This window comes from Peromyscus californicus, unplaced genomic scaffold, assembly GCF_007827085.1.
Source record: "Peromyscus californicus insignis strain IS unplaced genomic scaffold, ASM782708v3 Scaffold_5__1_contigs__length_169319896, whole genome shotgun sequence".
NCBI lineage: Eukaryota > Metazoa > Chordata > Mammalia > Rodentia > Cricetidae > Peromyscus > Peromyscus californicus.
In genome coordinates this window covers 72,013,973-72,035,707 of record NW_026294573.1, presented here as the reverse complement: position 1 = coordinate 72,035,707, position 21,735 = coordinate 72,013,973, and positions in this window count along the sequence as shown.

Below are 21,735 nucleotides of genomic sequence, written 5' to 3'. Positions count from 1 at the left end.
GCACAGGCTTGCCGGAGAATGTATGTCCTTGGAGGTGATCTCTGAGAGTTCATAGCATGTTGCTGTTGCTTCACTTACTACATTGTCAATACAGTAGAAGATATCATTTTTAGTTTTCTGCTTCCATTACCACAGCCCTCAGACATAGAAGACTCCCATACTTCAGAAACTAAGTCAAAACAATCTCTTCTTTCCATAAGTTGCTTTTGGCCATGTTATTTTATCACAGCAACAGAATCTGTATCTATTTTTGAGTAAAAGATATTTATTATATTGTTAAAGGCAAAGGTTCTTTCATCTAAAACAATATGTTTCAAACACAAATTTAAGTAAATAAGAGAAAACAAAACTAAAATATTAAAAATAACTTAATTTCTGTAGCAATATGTAGCAAGCTTTCTTGTTGGAATATCGGGGGACCACCAGCCTACAAATAATGACCCACAGATTAATTATTAATTATGAAAGTTTAGCCTTAGCTGAGCCTTTTCCTAACTAGCTCTTATAACTTAATCCATTTAAAAAAAAAAAAACAAAAAAAACCTCTACATTCTGCCACATGACTCTGTTACCTCTTTTTTTTTTTTTTTTTTTTTTTTTTTTTTTGGTTTTTCGAGACAGGGTTTCTCTGTGTAGCTTTGCGCCTTTCCTGGTACTCGCTTTGGAGACCAGGCTGGCCTCGAACTCACAGAGATCCGCCTGGCTCTGCCTCCCGAGTGCTGGGATTAAAGGCGTGCGCCACCACCGCCCGGCTGTTACCTCTTCTTAGTATGGCATGTTCTACTTGGTCTACATCTGCAGGAAAGAATCCACATCCCTAGATTTCTACCCCTAGTTTCTCTCTCTCTGCCCAGAAGTCCCACCTATTCCCTTCCACCAAGGTATTGGCCATTTAACTCTTTATAAAACAATTCAGAAGGCTTCTTAGGCAGAAACACATCTTTACAGTAGAAACAAATATTCAGTGCAACAGCACTGAATTTGAAACATGAGTAAACAAAACAAAAATATATAAACAAACTTTAATTAACTGTGAGGAGTGTACCTGCCTAAATGGTAAATAATAATTACTTAATTTAAATATGTTGCTTTTATTATTAATTAAAGATATTTAAATTCATGCATCTGTAGCTATTATATCTGTAGATATTTATAAATTAAATTTATAGATAAATATCTGTAGATAGGTTAAATAGACAAATATCTACAGATCTCTATATTAGATATATGCCATGTAGCATATGGTAGACAAAAAATATATGCTACACGATGGATGAAAGTAAGAAAGTTAGAGATAAGACTGGGGACTTAATACACAGATGAGCATCTCCATTACTAAGAGGATGGAATACAGTTCAAAGAGTGTTGTGCATTGTCATCTTCAGAGGATTTAGTTACACACAAGACTTGTTTATTATAAGCACGCCTGTTGGATGACAACTTTTCAAACAGTGTTCACATTGTCTTGCTTAGATCTTACTGTTTTTTTCGATTTACTTGTCTTTATTCACAAAACATACAGTATGAATTAAACAATGGTTGTGAAACAGAGTGAATGAAAAAATGTGCCCGCTTCTTCTTTTGTAAGACTTACGGTTTACTTTGGATAAACTTAGCAATTGTGAAGAAGAATTACATTTTATTCACAGGAATGACAAATAGAGAATTCAAAATGAATTACCAGTCCAATAAAAAGAAGATTCACCTGTCTGAGTAGTAGGGAATTGATAGGAGAAATGAATGAGTTATCTGTCATATTTAAGTCTGTTATATTCAAACTTATACTTGGAAGGCCAAGTCTCATCTTTCTGTGGGACACTGTAAAAATAGAAAAAATGTTATTAATAGAAAAAATGTAGGTTGAGAAATCTTCAGAAACTTAATGCATAAATTTAAGTCTTTATCAATAAAACACATTTAAATTAAGTAGTTATTATTTACCACTATGACAGGTAGCAGTCTATCAGGCTTCTATTTACTATATAATTATCAATGTCTCTTCCATCTTTTTTGTTTGTATCCTTATTTTATTTATTTATTTGCAGTTGATGTCTTTTTGTGCTGCCCGAACTGTCTTTGACTTTAAGATTCTTCTCCCTTAACCACTCAAGACTTGGGACTCTAAGCATGTGCCTTCAACCAAGACTAAAACCGTATTTAGTTTTGTTTGGTTGGTTGGTTTTGGTTTTGGTTTTTTGTCCCCTGACTCTAGCAAATGCAGTTAAAATTATTGATTATTATACTTTTATGATTTTTTTCTTAAAGATTTTTTCATTCATTTTACATACCAACCACAGATTTCCCCCTCTCTTCCCACCTCCTGCCCCTCCAAACTCCCCCCCCACAACTCATCCCTCTTTCCCTCCTCTAAAGAGGTATGGCCGCCCATGAAGAGTCAGGAGAACCTGGTACATTCAATAGAGGCAGGTCCAAGCACCTCCTCCTGTGTCAAGGCTGTGCAAGGTATCCGTCCATAGGAATTGGGCTCCAAAAAGCCAACTCATGCACCAGGGATGGATTCTGATCCTACTACCATTGAAGATATTCTAAGGTACCCCTCTCTTCATCTGCCAGACTACTGAGGAAGAGCTCACAGGAAGTTGTGTTTTTAGTAAGAATTACCTAGTGAGTAGAAGTTTAATCCCTGAGAAAAGATTTCACACAGATCTGAAAACTTCTCTTACCACCTTATAGGAGAGACTAGGAAGAACAAATAGGTGATCCAAAATGAACAGGACCACATCATGACAGAACTGGTTAGTTAGGCATAGTTCTTGCCCTCTAATTAAATCTCATGGCAGACCCTGAAGACAGACTTTGAAGATTAGTAGACTTCTTGCTTTTTCCTCTCAACAAAGTGACTGCATTGAGTAAAAGTCTACTCTACTTTTCACTATTGCCTGCCTGTTTAATTTGCCTGCAGAATATAGATGGGAGAATCCACAAATTTAGGCATGCCAAGACTCGGGCTCCTACTGTACCAACTATAGTAACCCAATCTGGTTATGATGAAGGTGGTTTACCTCAGAACTGTGAGTTTGTGTTTGGAAGTAAGATAATAATCATCAAGCTTTGTTTGAATAACAAAAGTGTTTTTGTGATATGCTACAAGAAATAACCAGTTGATTTTGGGTATTTCTACATATCATCTCAAAAACGCCAGAAAGTAAAATCACATATTATTTAACTTTAATTCATATTCATATTATTAAACTCTGAAAAAGATAATGAAAGCACATAGGACATAATATAGATTTTCCTTTTTCTATCATTCAGTTGATAATACATTCTTAAAGAATAAAAGAAATTTTATACAATTCCAATATACTGAGGCATTCCTTCCTCATTGCAACGTTATTTTTGAGACTTCCTGAAATATTTACAATTCTCAATAATGACAGTTTTTCAGAGATGAGAAATCTCGTACTTATTGCTGCAGTAGTCTAAATCTAAGTAATGCCATATTCCAAATCTTTTGCCAATACTTTCATCATTCTTCATTTTTTTTATTTTGCAATACAATTCAGTTCTACATATCAGCCACGGATTCCCTTGTTCTCCCCCCTCCCGCCCCACTCACCTTCCCCCCAGCCCGCCCCCAATTCCCATCTCCTCCAGGGCATATCAGAAGCATCATGCCCCTAAATATTACAATACATTTCATAAGGTATAAAAGTAAGGAACTGAAATATAAAATTTCTCATACATGTCACCTTGAGGTTAAATGGAAACTGAAAACTGAATCTGGACTGGATGAATGGCTTTCTAACAGTCTTGATTTTATATTTCATGTTAGTGAGAGATTTCTAACTGAAATGTATTTCTCACATGTGCACCACTCATTAATTTAAACCAAGTACTGTTGATATGGGGAAAATCCAAGGATTTTCAATTTTTATTTGTATGTACTTAATAATATCTATTGATTACCTAATACTTACAAAATGCACATTAATAAAAGGAAGCAGGAGATCTCCAACACTTTTTCTATAGCTATTTAGCTTTTAGAGAAGGAAAAACATGTTAAGTATTTAATACTTTAAAATAGGCAATATATGAGAACTTGTGAATAAAAATAACTTTTATGCTATTCTCTTTTCACTTGTTTAGCATTACTTTGTTAGCATTTGAGTATCATTTATTTGAGAATACAATCTGAGAGTCAGTGAACTTAGTGAGCATAGCTTAAGAAAGACAGACTCAGTTGAGATAATTTTTTGATATTATGTCTCTGATATCCAAGACAGGACTATGGTGCTTTTGAGTTTCAGGTTTCCAAATCTGAACTGGAGCCAAAGGAATTTTTCTCCATATTATGGAGACACTTAATACATGTTGAGATAGGATCAGTTTTATTTTCATCATTTAGTTTTCAGAATAAGACTTCATGAGAAACAGTAAAATAATGTAAAGAATTGTAGAAACATCAGATATATTAGTATTTCTGGAAATAACTGAAATAAATGTCCCTTCTTTTTTATAATTTTTTTTATTTTATAATTCAATTCAATTCTACATATCAGCCATGGATTCTTCTGTCCTCCCCCTCCTGCCCCTTCCCCACACCTCCCCCCCAGCCAACCCCCAGTCCCTTCTTAGAGCAACATCTATTGCTGTCGCAGAACAATTTACAAAATGGTAAAATGAAAAAAAGACATTTACTTATTCTATTCCTTAAACACATAGGCTGATTTGTCCCTAGCAATGTTTTTTTTTATAAAAACTTTGAATATGGTCTTTTCAAATCATCACAGCAACCCTTTAATGTACTTTATTAGTTACTTTTCTATTGCTGTGATAAAATTTCATGACCAATGTAACTTATAGAATAAAGGATTTATTTGGTTTTACAGTTCCTGAGAGGTAAGTGTCTGTCATGGCGATGAGGTAAGGCAGCAACAACAGGCAAAGCAGCTGGAGCACCACGTTGAGATCTCACATTTTGCCTTGTAAGCATGAATGCCTTGAATCTTTAAACTGGAATGACCTGAAGCTTTAAACTCTGAATGCTCACGCCCAGTCACATAATTCCTCCAACAATTCCACAGTTGTTAAACCTCACCAAGTAGGGCCGCTGACTGGAGACTCACTGTTCAAATACATGAGCCTGTGGGGGACATTTCATTCAAACTACCACACTAAAGAAGAAAGGAAGACATGGCCCTTGCTTCCATCCTTAAGTAGAAAAGCCAAAATTTAACCTTTGCTATCCTCTGTCAAGTAGAACAACATATTCTCTATCAAGCTTATCTATTGTTAAAATTGTGTCATAGACTGCTAAGATTCCCCAACTTACTCAAGATGTCTGGGAGTCATATAGGTTTCTTGTTGAAAATTAGGAAGTTATGACTTCAAGATACTATATTGATTCCAATTAACACAAATTCTAAATAAAAAATCCTGATTATAATTATGAAGTCTCCCAAATTTAAAGTCAATATTATTTGTGTAAAATGCATGTGATTTTTGAAGTCAGTTATTCAAAGTACAATTCTACATATCATTATATATTTTACAATATTTCTGCTGTTTACTTGAGAGCTACATAATCAAGTGAAATTAAAAAGTGGGAGGGACTTAGATAACAATCACTCACATTGCTAATTATTGTCCTTTAAATAGTCTTGAATATTCCTAAAATTTGTTTAAAATGACATTATTAAGGATTTAGGGGTGAGGTAAAGTAGAGAAATGATAGCATCATCTCAGTATTGAATAAAAACAAGGCAATATAGATGCAAGCTGGCTCTATGAATATGGTGCAGGAGCTGTGGATTTCCTGGCCCCTTTCCTCTTGTGACCCAGCTTTACTTATTACTTTTAACCTGTCATCATTTGCTGAGTTTATAAGTATAGGCTGCACATTGCTGTTTACCCTTGCTAAGGTATTAGTGGATAATTATGGTGACAGCTAAAGCCTGAGGTGTTAACTGACAAAATTTAAGGGACCAGAATGAGAATAAATGAGAATCAATAAAAGAATGTAGTGAATTCTTTTACATTTTAATTAAGGAGCTACAAAGGACCTTTATTTTTTTCATTTTCCAGGTATTGTCTTTAGATCATTTTCCTTTATTCTGAATATTTGTGTAGCTCAACCAGACTATATTTATATTGAAACCTAATGTTTTCCATACTCTGTTCCTGCTTGTGTCTGTGCAATTTATCAAGCAGCTCAATGTAAAACGATGGGAATCACAGAGTGACATGGAAGAATAAAATACTTCTGTATTCTTTCTCAAAGAAATTAGTAAGCACCTAATGACAGAAGAATCCTTCCTGAGAGAAAACCATTCTTATTGCTAGGATAAAATTAAATTTTTTTTCTTTGACTTATAGTTGAAGGTTCCTTCTGTCATAGCAGTGAAGTAACAATAGCAAGAGTTTGAACAAGCTGGTCACATTGGAATTCATAGCTAGGAAGCAAAGGACAATAAATGCTACCAATCAGGTAGGTCTCTCCTTTATAGTCAATTCTAGGACTATATTCTAGGGATCTCACCACCCAGTTAGGGTAGGTCTTCCATCCTCTGTCAAGCTAATAAAGACAGTCCCTCATAGGCATGGTTGAGACAAACATAATGTAGATAATGAATCACAGCCATACCCATACTCTAAACCATTAAGTATAATTCTTCTCTCAACCATGCCTAGAGACTTTTCTCTTTGATGATTTTAGACTTGGTGAAGTTAACAATCAAAATTAACTGTCAAACCCTATTCTAATCCTCCAGAGTTTGCATTATTTATCAAATGCATAAGAATGAAACACTGAGCCCTTGATGCTAGATATGGAGATAAGGATTTGATGTTTGCCCTATTGGATTTCAGTCCTGCTGTGCCTCCACTCCTTATTTTAGAATGGATGTGTTCATTTTTGTGCCTGTCTTGGTTAGGTTTCTATTGCTGTGATAAAACATCATGACCAAGAAAACTTATAAAAGTTTAATTGACTTACAGTGTCAGAGAGTTAGTGTCCATGATAGCAGGAAAAATGCATGAATGCATAACAGCAATTACAGCTGAGATCTTACATCTTGATCTGCAATAGAAGACACAGACAGACAGACAGAAAGACAGACGGATGGACAGACAGACAGACACACACACACACACACACACACACACACACACACACTAAGAGAGAGAGAGAGAGAGAGAGAGAGAGAGAGAGAGAGAGAGAGAGAGAGAGAGAGAGAATGGAATGATGTGAGTCTTTTGAAACCTCAAGCCCACCTCCAATGACACACCTCCTACTAGAAGGTCATACCTTCTAATCCCTCCCAAAAGTTAAACCAACTCAGAACCAATATGAAAATCATCTCATTCAAACCACCACAGTGCCATATTTGGTGGCATGTATTATTATTTTCTTAAGGAAATCACTATAAGAAGTCGCTATAAGATGTGAAATCTGTATTTCAAATTAGGAAACTTTTGAAATTGAATACTGAATATGCATGCATGATGACCATGACTGTTGAGTGTATGGGCATAATGAGTAGGTTATCATGACTATTAAATTATATGATTATAAAGTTGCTAAAGGGTATCCTTGTGTTAAATGATATGGCTTGTCAACTTGACAGGATCTATAATCATAAGATATATTTGTGATGTAATTTTAGACAGATTAATTAAAGTAGACAAATTGCCCTTAAATTTGGGCATTAATATCTGATAGACTAGTGATTTGGTAAGAATGAAAAGGAGAGTTTAAGATAAATGGCAAAATTCATTTATGCTTCTTATTGCACATACAATGAGATCAACAGCATTACATTTGTGTTTATCACACAAAATTCCCCTTCGTTAACTTTATCACTTTTTTTACAGTAAGTCAAAGTAAACTAGTATTAGTCAATTTTATTTCTGATGTTTCAAAATACCTGCCAAAAGTAACTAAAAGTAGGGAATGTGTATATTTTAGTTAGATTTTGGTCAATATAACTCATAACTCCACTTTCTTTCTCCTTTTTATTAAATCCAGAACCCCAGTCCATTGAATAGTATCACCCACATTAGAATGTATTATCTACATCAGTTAATGAAGAAAATACATTACAGACATACTCAGAGATTTGTTCTCATTATTACTTTAAATTGTAACAATGTTGACAATCAAAAGTAATCATCAACAACTTTATAGTCTATCACATTACTTTTAAATATTAATGTGTTTCTTCATTTCATTTTTCTGTACACTCATCGTTACTGTATAATGCAAAATGCATTCATTCTAAAGTCAAACAATCCCATATTCCTTAACAAATTTAATCATATTTAGAAGTTCAAAGTCCAGTTCTCATCTGAAACTCTCACCTGAGATCTGCTTTAAAATTAAAAATGATTTACATGCATCTATTGTACAATGATATAAAATAAACATTACTTTCTAAGAGAGAAGAAGAGGGCACTTCAAGGAACTTTCCAACCAAAGCAAGACCGCAACCCAGTAACACAAACAACAAATCCTGCATCTCCATACCTAGCATCTGAAGTTCATGATAGAATTGTTTGTACTACAAAAGCCTTAGCTACCCAATCCCTCTGCTTTTACAATACACATTGTCTCCCATTTGAGCTGGCTCCACTCCTTGTCTGTAGTTTCCTTATCAATCATTCCATGGTCCTTGCCTCTCCAAAGTTCTGAGGACTCCATTAAACCCTAGACTTCACCCGCACAGATTCATAGGACAACCTCATGGTGCCTCCTTACAGGAATTCTGACACTGCCACATGTCTGTGTTGAATGGAGTTTAGGGACTGTGCTGTGCTGTTGGGTTTTTTTCTTTTACTCTTTCTTCTTTGGGGGCCCAGCACTTATCTCCTAAATAAATACATGGAGACTTATTCTTTTTTATAAATACCCAGAATTAGCTTGGCTTATTTCTAGCCAGCTATTCTTAAATTACCCCATCTGCCTTTTGCCTCTGGGCTTTTATATTTCTATATACCTTTTCTATACTTCTTATTCCATGGCTTGCTGTGTAGCTGCGTATCTGGTCCCTGGAGTCCTCTCTCCTTCTCATGCTCCCTGAATTTCTCCTCCCGTTTATTATCTCTGCCTGACAGCCCCATCTATCCTTTCTCCTGCCTAGCTATTGTCCATTCAGCTCTTTATTAGACCAATCGTGTTTTTTAGACAGGCAAAGTAGCATAGATCCACAGAATTAAACAAATGCAACATAAAAGAATACAACACATCTTTGCATCATTAACCAAATGTTCCATAGCACAAATACATGTAACATATCTTCAAATAATACTCCACAACAGTGTTTGGTAGTTTTTTGTTAACTTGACACAACTTGAATTCATCTGAAAGGAGGAAATTTCATTTGAGGGCAAGATTCCATAAGATTGTACTGTAAGCATGACAGTAAGTAGCAACATTCCATGGCCTCTTTATCAGCTCTGCCTTCAGGTCCCTGCCCTGCTTGAGTTCCTGTCCTGATTTCATTTGATGACAACCTGTGATGGGGAAACCTAAGTCCAATAAACTCATTTCTCCCCAACTTGCTTTTTGGTCATGGTGTTTGTTTCATCATAGCAACAGAAATCCTAACTCAGACAAGTCGGTACCAAGATTGTGAATATTGCTGTGACAGACCTGACCATGTTGTTTTGGGGATCATTGGGTAAGGACTTTGGAACTTAGTGCAAGAAAAGCTACTGAGTGTTCCATGCTTGGTGATCTGTTTTGTAGGAGCTTGGAAAATAAGAATGTTAAGTACAGAGGATGCAGGTCTAGCTTATCAAGTTACAGAGGGAAGTGTAAACACTATGGGAACAATGTGTTAATTTAGTTAAGATTCTGTGATTCTGGTTAGCTGGGGTTGAAGAATCAGCTATGATTTACAAGATGTCAGAACTACTGAAGTAAAACCTTTGCTTTGCTAAGATATTTGATATTGGTTGGCTGGAGCTGAAATTAGCTATGTCTAAGAAGAGGCAAGCATCATTGAGGTGAAATCTTCTGAAGAGTGTTTTCTGTGAGTCAACACACAGAAGCTGTTTTTCAGAGGTGGCCAAGGTTGAACTTCATGTTGGCAGTTGAACTTGGTAGTATAAGAACCATGTAGTACTGGTTCTGAAGGCATGAAGGAGTCATAGAGAGCAGCTGAGGTTTGGCACTGTGAGAGGCCAGAGAGGCCACTGGTGATGGTGCAACCTCAATAGCAGTTGAAGGCCCGGGGCTGAAGGAGTCATACAGGGAAGCTGAAGCTTGGCATGATGAAAAGAGTCTATGAAAAGCTATTGGTGAAAGTGTAGCCCAGTTGCAGCAGATGACCTCAGAATTTTGGATATGCCAGTATGCTGAGACAACCACCAAGAACAGCTGGAGTCTAGAAAACAAGCTGTGTATACTGCAGAGGGCTAAGCCAGAGAAGTGACCCAAGCCCCTTGGAAGAGCCCAAAAGATCATGAGTGAATCCTAGATAATTGGGCATTGAGTTATTTACAATGTTTGAGTTTGTTTTTGCTTTGTCCAGATTGTGACTATGCCCTTGTTATTACCACTTGAAATGATAAAGTATTTAATTTAGTTTTGATTTTACAAAAGCCCACAGTTGAGAGACTGAATGTTTAAAGAGATTTTAGGTTTTACAAGAGATTTCATATCTCTATAGAGATAGAATTTTAAATTGTTTGAATTTGTAAAGACTGTGGGACTTTTTTTAAGGTTTGTAAATGTTTTATATTGTGATGTCAATATCAATGTGTAATCTTGAGGATAAACAAGAAAGGAAAGGTTGTAGCTTTGTAGTGATTTGTTTGTATGTCAAACTGACAAGGGATCAACTGTACTGGATAATTTTATGCCAACTTGGCATAAACTAAAGTCATCTGAGAGGTAGGAATCTCATTTAAGAAAATGCTTTCATAAGATGGGGCTGTAAGCAACCCAGCAAGCAATACCCTCCATGGCCTCTGAACCTCCAGTTTCCTGCCTTGCTTGAGTTCTTGTTCTGACTCTCTTTGATGATAAACTGATGTGGAAGCATAAGTTGAATAAACCCTTTCTTCAACAACTTGCTTTTTGGTCATTCTTTTTCATTGAAGTAGTAGAAACTCTAAGACAAGGAGCCTCTTGCAAATTGTCATAACCTCCTCCATCTCCCAATTTTTATTCCTGTAGGAGCAGTACCATATGGAAAATACTGCTAATGTCTGCTGCCAGCCTGATCTATAGCATGACCCTCTTGAATAAAATGTGCAGCAGCCTCTTCATGCTGATCCAGAGTAAACACTTCCCTAGACAGTTGATGTTTGAGCATGCATCTCCTTCATGGGCATTTTCAAGTTAGCTTTCCTTTCTTTTGAATAAATTTGAATGTTTACAAGGTGGAACCTTCAAAGTGTGGTCTTACCTTGTAGGAACTTTTCCCACTGTCCTCATGTAGATCCCAAGGTTAGTCTCTAACAGCATTAATTTTTCTTATCAATTAGAGATGTTTTGTCCTTTGCACTGTCTTTAAGAAAGTTTAAATTTTTTCAATCAACTCTCCCTGATGCTTTTCACATTTTCCCTCTTGTGACTCCACATTCTGCTCCTTATCACAGTAGCCCTAAATAAAACAATAAATACTAACCAAAAGACAGTCCTTTCCTATATTCAAACCTCCTGTACCAATTAAAGTAGTATATTATCTCTAAATTCAAGTTCATTTAGGTTCTAAGCAATAAGAACATGGTCAGAATGTAGCCAGACTCTGTTCAAACATCATGTGTATTCCATTTCCTCCACTCGTCTGATTTCCATTCTAAGACATCGGTGTTGGGTTTCAAAGCCTGGACAAATTGATAAGGTGCCTATTTAACATATCAAAGCAGACCTGGTCTCTAGGTTCTCCCAGCCTCCCTCAGTCCCTACCTGTTGTGAGATATGGCTGGTATACTCCACCCTATACCATGTACTCTCCAGTCTATGAGCCGGGCTACCATTCCCCTAGAGTCTCTTTCCCATATATCCAGGCATTTTGGTTACCTACCCCTTTTATACCTTTGGCCTCTTGGTTGCTTCAGCACCCTCTCTCTCCACAGTCCACCTCAGTCTGTTCATGTCTATGCTGGACTTCTTCATGTGTTCCTGCCTCTACCTATGGTCTTCCTTTAATTTAGAATAAACTTTTTCCTCCACCATATCTAGGAAGAGTCCTTTCCTTTCTTTTCCTTTTTATTTATTTATTTTCTTTCTCCTTCCTTCCTTCCTTCCTTCCTTCCTTCCTTCCTTCCTTCTTTCCTTCCTTCCTTCCTTCCTTCCTTCCTTCCTTCCTTCCTTCCTTTCTTTCTTTTTTTTATTCATCTGGTGCTGAAAACCAGAAGTGGCTTAAATGAATTTCTTAACTCAACTCGGCCACTTTGAACCAAGCTACTGAACTGACTCTCCTAAGGTATGAGTGGATCATTTGTTTCTGCTGGGTTTGCCACCCACCAGATTTGATTCTAGTGACTGCCTCTTCAGAAGCTTCTTCCCTCTAACTTATCAAACTATCCATCTCTCCTCACCTACTTAGTAAGTGCCCAATTTCCACACTACATTTTTTCCAGGCTAGCCACCACATAGGCATCTCCCTACAATGCCCTTTTGGGCCACCTGCATTGTGCCCATCTCCCTCCTACGCCCTTCAGGACCCCCACCATATGGGCAATTCTACTTACTAAGACATGTCTAGCTGATTTCTTTTCTACCTGCTCTAACCACTTGTCTCTCCTCTTCTACTGGGTAAATGTAACATTGGAGATCCCTGTTTTGTCTACTTTTACTACAAAAGCCACACCAGTGTGCCAGAAATATTCCTCTCAGCCTAAAAGACCCCCATCACATGGAAAATGACGCCTCTCCTCTGTAATTTGGGACATTTCTCTCTGACAAGTTTCTCAGTTTATTTGGCAGTGCTCTAGATTGAAATTCTTGTCATCAGGACACTTAACCCATTTGCTCCCCCATGACTCCTCTCAGCTCCTTCCTGGAACTTCTTCACCTTCTCCTAGTACCTGCCTACCATGTTCCATTGCTTCTCTACATGCTCCTTGGTCTGTGACCCTTTCTTGCTCCCTTTCTCCTTGGGGCTACCTGTATCACCTTTCCTTGTGCCCTCCTGGATATGTATGTGGAGAGTTACCTTGCCTCCCCCTAGGTGCTGCCTGCTAAATCCCACAGCTTCTCTAGTCCCTCACAGCTTCTTCAATATTGGAACTCTCCCTTGGGTGGAGTTCCTGCTTGTTTTTCCTTTTTCTTTACGGCTACACTATTCTCTGTCTCTTAGGTACCTGATCCTCCCTATGATATACTTCTTTTTGAGACTCTTCCTCATTTTTTCCTTGGACTTAATTCTTGTCCAAGACACAAGAGATTTTCTTAATGCCTTGCTATCTTATTGAAAATGGCTTGGCTTCAATATAAATGGATGACCAAAGATGTCACACTGGAGTTTCAAATTATCACAGATTGTAACAACTTCTGCCAATGCACAAGCAAATTATCCCAAAGTCTTTTATATTTAAGGTTGTACAACATTCCACTCTTAAATCTTTCATCACTATGATTTCTCTTTGCTCTGAACTCAAGAAATTTTTTAAGACTACCATGTAAATGGTTTTATTCCAATTGATTCATAAGTTCACTGGCTATGTGTAGTGGGTAGCCATTCCAGCTTTGATCTGGAAGTTCCAACCCCCATTGAGACTTCAGCAACTGTCACGCCTATAAGGCGGGGCCAAGGGAGGCGCCTGGAGACTGGACATCTGGATCGGTGGGCTCGTACTCGGTTGCGGGACCCTGGACGGGAGAGGCAGACCAAGCAGAGTTCCAGAGAACACCGTTGGACTGCGATACACCTTCCCCAGACCCCGCGACCTACCTATCCCTTAATTTGTAAGTTACGCCATTAAATAAATCTCCTTTTAACTACGTGGAGTGGCCTTAATAATTTCACCAATAGCTATGGTTAAAGAATCTGTAAAATCAATAACAAAATTGGATTTAATACTTATAATGAAAGGCTTATAGTTAAAATCTATAAATGGATCTAGGTGGTGTTGGCATAGACCTTTAATCCCAGCTCTTGTGAGGTAGAGGCAGGCTTATCTCTGTGAGTTTGAGGCCAGCCTGGTTCACAGAGTGAGTTCTGGGACATCCATGACACAGAAAAACCCAGTATTGGAAAAACAAAACAAAACAAAAGAAAAAAATCTGTACATGGGTATATATGTGACTTAACTCTTGTCTAGAATATACTGTACATGTAACTTAGATTCAACTCTTGCTTTAAAATACATCTATTGGGAAAACAAGATGTTTTAAATAGCAACCATGTGCTTCTCCTCCATCTTGGCTGATAAACTCATCAAGATATAAGCAGCCACATGACTGGCAGCCATATTTACTGAGATTAAAGAGGACATGCCATGTGACTTAACTACTATATTAAGCTGACCAAGTTGCATAGAACAACATTTGTAAAACTTCTTAGTCCTAATGAGCTCTCCATTTATCATTGTATCCTATATTAGACTAAGGAAGCAAAATCAAGTCTCTAACATACTTTGGATTTGTATGGATTTTCTTGTGATGTTAAAAATTTAAGGTTATATTTTCTACAAAATACCACTCAAATTACCAAAAGCTGATTTAAGATGTATGTCTAACCACTAATGTCTTTGTTAGCTGTTCAGTGCCAAGCTTCTAAAAGTTCAGATAAGTAACAATATATATCTGATGAATAAGAAATATTTGATAAATAAGAATTATAAATATGTAAAGTCTACTCATGTTCAGTGTAATCATGTTAAATACTAATATAATTGATTACAGAAATAAGATGTATCTAGCCTCCTGTATAAGTTTTCAGTTAATCCTAAAACATGTAACAAAACACAGGTGAAATTTATTTAGTTTAGAGACAATAAATAGGTGATCTTCAAACTGTTCAGAGATCTGCTTAATATGACACTTAAGATATTTAATAAAAAAGCTTCCCATGATATAGAGAAGTGCCAACTCCTGGAATTACCCCTAAGATATCCTCTAAAGACCATGGGAAACAGAAGAACTCTACCTGGAACTTGTTTTATATATGGCAAAGCCAGCCACTAGGTAAAACGTTGTCCTTCACCTTACCCACTCTCAGGACCCTGTACAAATTGCCGACAAGCAGAATTCTGCAGAGTTGATTGCCCCACTTTGCCATGACAAGATAAACCAATTCCTCAGTTTCTAATTCCACAGGAAAGTCTGCTGGATCCTCTGGACCTGGAACCTGAAGGCTAACAATTCCCTGGGGTATCTGCCCCCAACAAAATCAAGACTACAACAGAGGAACCTATGGTGATTGTCCAGGTAGCCGGTAAGTCTTTGTCATTTTAGTAGATTTGGAAGTCAATACATTTGCTTTTTTTATGGAATTTATCCCCCTCGGATTTCTGATGGTGTTCCTGACTAGGCTAATGATAGCTTTGTCACTTTAACAGGAGCAACCAAGGCTTCACCTGCCTTCTCATTTCTCTTCATATGTAAAAATCATCAGGCTTCAAGCCTCACTTTCCTAGGCCTCCAATTGAGAAAGACAAACAGTTTACCTTGCTACCAGTCTCTAAAAGAGATAAACTCACAAAATGTGTTCCAAAGTACCTTTTTTTTTTTTTTTTTTTTTGGTTTTTGGAGACAGGGTTTTTCTGTGTAGCTTTTGCACCTTTCCTGGCTCTCGCTCTGTAGACCAGGCTGGCCTCAAACTCACAAAGATCTGCCTGCCTCTGCCTCCCGAGTGCTGAGATAAAGGCGTGGGCCACCACCACCTGGCTTCAAAGTAACTTTTAACAATTTCTTTATTTAAATAACTTGCTTTATAATGATTGCTGTCAGTAACCATTCACCTGTGTCTCATGGTAAATAATTGGACTTTAAAAAGTGATTTAAGGCATATAAAAACAAAAAATGGTTCACATTTCTTTCCCTTGCTATGCTATTGCTATACTAAGACTTCAAAAGTTCAGAATTTTAACAATCAACAAAGTTCTGATAAGCTATTAACATAGCTCTGGTAAAGTCCTGCTACCATTATCATAGTTCCAAGCTCCTTTGATTGTCTTCTAAGAATAGAGTTTAAAAATGCTTTTCATTGTGCTAAAAACATCTATCCAACCTATAAACACCCAGTCTTCTGGGTAGAGAAAGAGTGCGGATGATTTTAACCAAAAATCAGCTTGAGATTCCCAAGCTTATACTATGACTCAATGCAGTAGTCTACTGCTCTTTCTACAATGTGAATTTCAGTACAGATTACAAACAGTGGTGATGCTAACATATCTAAAACGTATCTCTTTTGGTAAACTTAAAAAAATCTTGTAACCTTCAGCGACTCCACTTACATCCATCTCTCATGGGGCAAATGGACTCCAGATAAGTACTGTCATCCAACAGTCTGTTTCCCCATGTGCCTGTTCCTGGGGGTAGAATCTCTTCAGCTTTCCTGATCTTGGGACTCCTCTCCCCCAACTCCAAGTCCAGGGGCATAAAACTTTCAAACGTACATCTAAGAAAAAAAATTCCATCTAAACTCCTTAAATTTACCTTCTGTCCCCAATATATATATATATCTGTTTCAGCAGATTTCCAATCTGCTCCAACTGCTGTCTGTATGACCCTTGCTCCATATGGTCCTGCAGAGCCAGGACAGTTGAATGAAATAGTCTGCTCTTTCTGGACTTAGCCAACATTCTAGCTTTTGAGTCCCCAACAATGATGACCCAATTTCAGCAGGAAATAATTATAGATGACTACATTGCCCTCTATCATTTATTGTTATCAAAAAGGCTGTGATGTTAAGTCTCAAACCCAGGACAAATGGCTGAGGTTCCTATTTATTATATCAAAATAGACCTTGGCTTCAGGTTCTCTCATCATCCCTCTCACCCTACCTGTTACAGGGTATGGCTGGCATATCCCACATTCTACTCTGTACTCACCAGCCTAGGAAACGGGTGCCTTTTCCCTAGAGGCTCTTCCCCATATAATTCAGACATTTTGGTTACCTGCCCTTTTTGTACATTTGGCATCTTGGATGTTGCACATGGTTCCCTTTTTTTTTTCTCTTTCCTGTCCCTCTCTCTAAACATTGCCCAGCTCAGTCTGGTCATGTCTACTTTAGACTCTCCTAGATGTCCCTGCCTCTACTTATATTCTCCCTTTTAAGTATAATAAAGTTTCTTCTCCATTGTACTTAGGGGCAGTTATGTCCTGTTCTTCTTCTTCTTCTTCTTCTTCTTCTTCTTCTTCTTCTTCTTCTTCTTCTTCTTCTTCTTCTTCTTCTTCTTCTCTCTCTCTCTCTCTCTCTCTCTCTCTCTCTCTCTCTCTCTCTCTCTCTCTCTCTCTCTCTCTCTCTTTTCCTTCATCAAATCAGAAGCCATGCTTCCCATTTTCTTCAGCATCCTTACTTTCTTAGCTTCTACAAGACTGATATATTTGACCTTGATCACACCATTACAATTTTTTCTAAAACCAAATTTGAAAACTCTCCCACATTCTTCCCCATAAATCAGTTCCATGGGATTAAGCACTGCATGTTCAGGTTTATCACAGCAACAGATCAACTTCTAATTACCAATTTTCTTCATTAGATACTTTTTTGTTGCTGTTATGAAGCACTTGACAAAAACAACTCAAGGAAATATTTACTTTTTCTTAAGTTTTGAAAGAATACATTCCACCATGGTGGAAAAATACATAGGACAGCTGCTCACACTGCATCTACTGTCAGGAAGCAGAGAATGGTGACTATTGCTTCTTAGTTCCATTTGGCATTTTTATTCAGTCTAGTTTCCATCCATGGAATGGTATGTTCACATTTAGTGTGAGTTTTCCCATCACAGTTAACCTAATGTGAATAAGTTGACGTACCCAGGGTTTTGTTTCCTTGATGATATTTAAATCTTATCAAGCTGAAAATCAGGAGCAAGTATTATAAAACTTTTCTTTTCTCAGATTGCTTTTTTTCTGCCATTTTTCCCAAGAGTAATGAGAAAAGTAGCTAATATGTACATTATCATCAATAAATACTATGAGCTAAAAATGAAATCGAATTATGAGCCAAAGTTTACTACAGTGATCATTGAATGTATGAAAGCCATGCCTCCAGTCCAAGATATCTGGGAGCCTGAGGGAGAAATATCAGAAGTTCAAGAAGTGTCAGCAACAGACTGAAAAACCAACCTGGATAGTTCACCAAATTCCTGTTTAAATTTTAAAAATAGTGAAGTTGTAGATCTGTAGTTCAGTGGGAGGACACTTGACCATCATGCCTGATACCCTAGGATCAATCTTCATTATTGAAAACAAAACTAAAGAAAGAGCTAATGAAAGAAATTATTAAACACTATCATGTGAATAAATTTGTTGATATTGTATGGTGGTAAGTAATTTGGTCAAATGAAGAAAATATAGTATAAAATCATTTCTCTGTCTCTCTCTGTCTCTTTCTTCTCCTCCCTCCTTTCTCCTCATGATTATGGAAACTGGGAAAGGACTATGTGTTAACAGAATCATTTCACATTGGTGGTATATTTGGAAAGCTGACATAACTGAACAGCAATTTTTGCTCACTGATGCATCACTAAGCAATGACCTAAATTAGGCAGCCCTTGTTGCAACTAATTAGATACATGACATTAAAGAAAGTCTAAAGAAATTCAAACCCTAAGATATTGAGAAGAAATCAGAAAGCGTTACCTTAATCTTTTTTAAAACTATACTTGCTTTGCTTAAATATGGATTATCATATTTTGGATGTAACACTTTTTGGCATAAGACATACCACTAACAAATTTTTGAAATAGATATATATTTTTATCAATAAACTTTGGAGAATTCCTTTAAAAATTGTCAAAAATAAAAAGAACATTATTCCTTGAGGTTTTATCAAGCATCCTTAGTATTACTTATCCCTTGTATCTCTTTCTTCTTCTGTACCCCAGTTGGTGATTCTCATTCATTACTCCATTCCTCCTTCATATCAGCTGTATCCTTGTATTATTCTTCTTATCCAACCTCTATCACCAATAGCCCCTTTATATGTTTTTATTTGCGTGTTTTCTCCATGTTGTACACTTGTGTCTCAAGGTTTGGAATAAGGAATCACTGATGAGAGAAAGCAGGCATTGTTTGTCTTGGGGTCCTTTCAGGTTGTCTGGTACAGAGTGTTCAGCCTTGAAATCATATGCATACCAACAAGAAAAACAGACTCAGAAGACTGTATGTATGTGTGTGTGAGTGTGTATGTTGATATATATATATATATATATATATATATTTAAAATATATAATAAAATATATACATGTTGCAATCAAAGTAAAAGGGATTATCAACTTGAGGGTGGGTAAACATGGAAGATATTTGAAGGGGGTTATCTGGGAGGGGCTTGATGGAGAAAATGGATGGGTAAAAGTGATGTAATTTTGTTTTAATTAAAAACATATTTTAAAAGAATGATTAAAAGGCAAGGAAAAAGGAAATAAAAAACAGATCCTCCATATTCTTTTTCTTTTTCTACAAGAGTAGTAATTTTGGAGTAAATAGTGATTTTACTATTCACAGCTGAGAGCCACAGTTGGAACCCTTGACAATAGAAATGTATAATTGATCTCCTGATTAAAGTTTATAATTAAGTTGATAATAATATTGCATATTGAATAAAATTAGCATATTAGAAAGTAATCTATTATATGGATTATAAAATGAATATATAATCAATATAAAATGAACATCAGTGTGTTTTGCATCATTATCATTTTTATGACTGATTAAAAAAAACTTTCATTGTTAACATTGTATCATATTTTTACTAATGGATATAAGTCAAGTGTATTTCATTTATATGGTAGCTTATAACTGAATAAAGTACATAATCCTCCATTAAAATACACTGTAATAAATTTTAACCCAGTTCACATTATATCATGGTCTTTAGTCACTTATATGTGAATATTCGCCATAAAGTAAAGGATAACCATGCTTCAATCCACAGACCCAAAGAAGCTAAGTAACAAAGAAGACTCAAGAAGGGACACAGAATTCTCACTGTGAAGGGGAAATAAAAGAGAGATCACAGGTGTATGGGGGAGGGGTCTGGATCAAGGGTGGACATGGGAATAGGGAGGATCAGGTGGTAAGAAGCTGGAGGGAAAGAGTACTGGGAAAGACAACTGGTATCAGTGCCACCTCTAGGATGAGCTAGAAACCTAGTGCAATTGAAACTCCCAGGAATCTCTGAGGGTGATCCCTTGCTAAGACCCCTAGCAATTGGAGATATGGAGCCTGAACTGGCCATCTCCTATAACAGGCAATACTTCAGTGGAAGGATTGGGACCCTAAACCAGCCACATAACCTTTGACTTACAATTTGTCTTGCCTACCACAAAAGGGTGGCATAGACATTTTGGGAGTGGCCAACCAATGACTGCTCCAGCTGGAGACTCATATCATGAGAGGGAGCCTATCCATGGCACTGTTTGAAAGGCCAGGATCCAGAGGATGGACAGCCCAGAGATCTAGGATAAAACCAAAAGACTGGCAAAAAAGAAAATCAATGAAATGATTCCTAATGATATTCTGCTATGCTCAAGATAACTGTCTAGCCTAATTCTCATCAGAGAGACTTCACCCAGCAACTATTGGAAACAGATGCAGAGACCCACAGCCAAATATTAGGTAGACCTCTGAGAATCCTGTGGAAGAGGGGGAGAGAGGATTATGGGACCCTGAGGGACCAAGAAAAACCACAGAATCAACTAACCTGGGCTCACAGGGGCTCACAGAGACTGAACCAACAATCAGGGAGCCTGCATGGAACTTCATACATGTTGCAGTTACATAATTTGGTCTTCTTGTAGAACTCCTAACAGTGTGTGCAGGGGCTCTCTCTGACTCTGTTACCTGCTTTTGGGATCCTTTCCTCCTACTGGGTTATATATTCCAGCCTTAATAGGAGAGGCAGTGCCTAGTCATACTGTAGCTTGATATGCCAAAACTAGTTGATTTACATAGGAGGCCTGCCCTTTCCAGAAGAGAAAGGAGGAGTGGATTGGAAAAGAAGGGGAGATTGGGGGAGGGGCTATGAGGAGAGAAGGGAGAGAAGAGGAACGTGATCCACTTGGTAAAATTAATTAATTAATTAATTAATTAATTAATAAAAAACAAAAAAATATTCAGATCACTTGTATCCTTATATTCCCTGGGAAATGAAAAAAATGAGTTGAGCTTTAATCAGGGACAGGGAGGGAAATAAATATAGAAGAAAGATGGTAAAAATAAAGGTAAGGCTGTCTAAAAGAGTCATAAAGAATAACAATATTAAAGATCTACCTTAAAATTTTCTTTAATATATGTCTGTGTATATATACACATGTACTAATATATATATATATATATATATATATATATATATATATATATATATATATATATATATATACGGTATATAATATATAATATAATAATGTATATAATATAATTTTTTTTCTCATCTAGGATTACAATGCTTCCTTCAGGAGCTGAAGAACAATAAAGAAAATCCCCACTATCAGGCATAAGAAGCTCCTCTTGGAATTGTTTTTCAGGGTTGTGGAAGAGACTCTCAAAACATGACAACCTATTGCTATTGCCCTTGGTTTTCCTCCAGAGGAGGAAACTAAGGTACAATTGCTGAAGATACCATGAACTTCAGACACAAGGCTCA